This window comes from Lepus europaeus, chromosome X, assembly GCF_033115175.1.
Source record: "Lepus europaeus isolate LE1 chromosome X, mLepTim1.pri, whole genome shotgun sequence".
Lineage (NCBI taxonomy): Eukaryota > Metazoa > Chordata > Mammalia > Lagomorpha > Leporidae > Lepus > Lepus europaeus.
Genome location: NC_084850.1, coordinates 35542470 through 35544817, shown reverse-complemented (window position 1 = coordinate 35544817; position 2348 = coordinate 35542470). Strand labels below are relative to the sequence as shown.

Genomic DNA, 2348 nt, shown 5'->3' with positions numbered 1-2348 from the left:
AGAATTGCTAATATATATATATATATATATATATATATATATATAGTCATTTGGGCTAAAAGACCTGGCTATCTCTGCTATCAACATCAAAATATATACTTTGAAGATGATACAAAGAGAGAGATTCAGTCCTTGAGAATTGAAGGGGCTGCTAGGTAGTCTTGAGATATTAGCTTTGGAGGGGAAATTACTTCCTGTCTATGCTATTTGATAAATGGGCAACAATTCTAACACTCTTTTTTCCCACTGGAAAATCACTTTTATTGTGATGCTACCAGCTGCACAATCCGTTTCTGAGATTACATTCCTTTTTCTTGGTGAGTCTGTATTTCTTAAGTGGTCCCATGAACACTTTCTTCTCCTCTATAGTTTAGAAGTAGACATGGCAAAACTTGGAGGTTATGTGGGTGAACTAAAGTTCAATCTTTTTCAGGACCTGCCATTTGGTCTGCACCAGCAGGGACTTGTGGAGGGTGAGCACTCACTTCTTGGTCCCCACCATGCAGCTTTTCAGCATGACAAAATCACTAGTCACTTCACTGTAATGGACAAAGACACCTAGCGGTTGATGTTCTTGTTGGACAGGTCATAGTCAGTGAGGCATTGTTCTTTATCAGCTTGCCTTCCTTAATCAGGTAGCCCTGCCCAATCTTGTAGATCTTTTTGTTGATCTCTGTGTGGTAATGGTAGCTTTTCTGCCCAGACCACACCACAGAGAAGGCCACACATGCAGGATGCCATGCCCAAATACAGTTGACCTTGCATATTCCTTGGTGGGTCTTGTGGGGCATCTTCTTGATGTTCTAGCAGCCTTTGTCCTTTGGTCATGCCAGTGACATTGATCATCTCATCCTGATCAAATACTTGGTTCATTGGTATCTGCCATTGCAGCCATTCTTTGAACACAGTCCAGTTTCCTGGCCATAGTACCTCAATTCAGCTGGATCTACATAAAGTGGGCCTTCTTCTGCCATAGAGGAAGCAAGAACATCTGTGTGTGGGCAATGATGTGGATGACCTGGCAATACTTCATGCTGCTGAAGTCCTTCTCTGGCTGCTTCTTGCTGATGTTGTCCTACCACTTCTTAGAATAGCTGGTGAAGGCCTTATTCATTGACTTACTCCAGTTATAAAAATGCCTTTTGTACTCATTACTGATAAGCTCAAAAGAGCTGGCCTTGAAGGTGTGGGGGCCTTGAGGGGTTTCCATGTAGCCCATGATGCCTATAACTTATGGGTGGTGTCTCCACAATGGTTGTTGGCTCCACAACTTCCTTCTTGTTTACCTTGTATCCCAGCCTATCAACTTCTTGCATGATGAGAGTCATGCCAGCCTTGTAGCCCAGAAAGGCTGTGAGGTGCACAGGCTTGGAGGAGTCATCCTTGGGGAAGATCTTCACCATCTCGTGATGTGTGCTGCTGCACTTCTGAACCAAGAAGCTCTGGGACCTATGTCTGGGACCAGAGAATTTCCCATGAAACATCTTGCTGCCAAATATACTGGTAGAGCTCTCACACACTATCTTTGGGTTTTTGAGTTTCTATCATGTCTATTAGGTCACACAGCACAGCTACCTTCATGGATCTCTGAGAAAGTTGTCTTCTTTTAAAATTCAACTAATTTACAATGTTTTCTTTTTGTGACCAAGCAGACAATAATAAGAATAAAATTTTCTTTTATACACATGCATACACACACACACCAATTAAAATACCATCACCAAATCCCACACATATATAGACACAGTTAATGAGTAATCAAATAATATTTCTTCTTTTGTCTAGACATTAGGGACTGAGAGGTTAAAGTGTATGAATGTTGGAGTCACACAGACTGTGATTTGATCCCAATTCTGTCAATTAATAGTTGGGTCATCTCTGGCAGGTGCTTTTGCTTTCCTAGACTTTAGTCTTTTCATTTATGAAATGCAGAATAATAATATGCTCACTTGGCTAAACCTCCACCTGCGGCGCCAGCACCCCGGGTTCTAGTCCTAGTCGGGGTGCCAGATTCTGTCCTGGTGCTCTTCTTCCAGTCCAGCTCTCTGCTGTGGCCCGGGAGGGCAGTGGAGGATGGCCCAAGTGCTTGGGTCCCTGCACCCACATGGGAGACTTGGAGGAAGTACCCGGCTCCTGGCTTCAGATCGGTGCAGTGCCGGCTGTAGTGGCCATTAGGGGAGTGAACGAATGAAAGGAAGACCTTTCTGTCTCTCTCTCACTGTCTATAACTCTCTCTCTCTCTCTCTCTCTCTATCTCTCACTGTCTAACTCTGCCTGGCAAAAAATTTTTAAAAAAATAATGTTTGTCTTATAGAGCTATAATAGGGATTAAATTGGATAATATGTCT

At 43.0% G+C, this 2348-nt stretch overlaps 1 pseudogene; it reads right to left on the bottom strand.

Moving 5' to 3' along the window:
• Window positions 1-271: 271 nt before the first annotated feature.
• LOC133752553 (large ribosomal subunit protein uL3-like) lies at window positions 272-1484 on the bottom strand (annotated as a pseudogene).
• Between the last annotated feature and the right edge of the window lie 864 nt (window positions 1485-2348).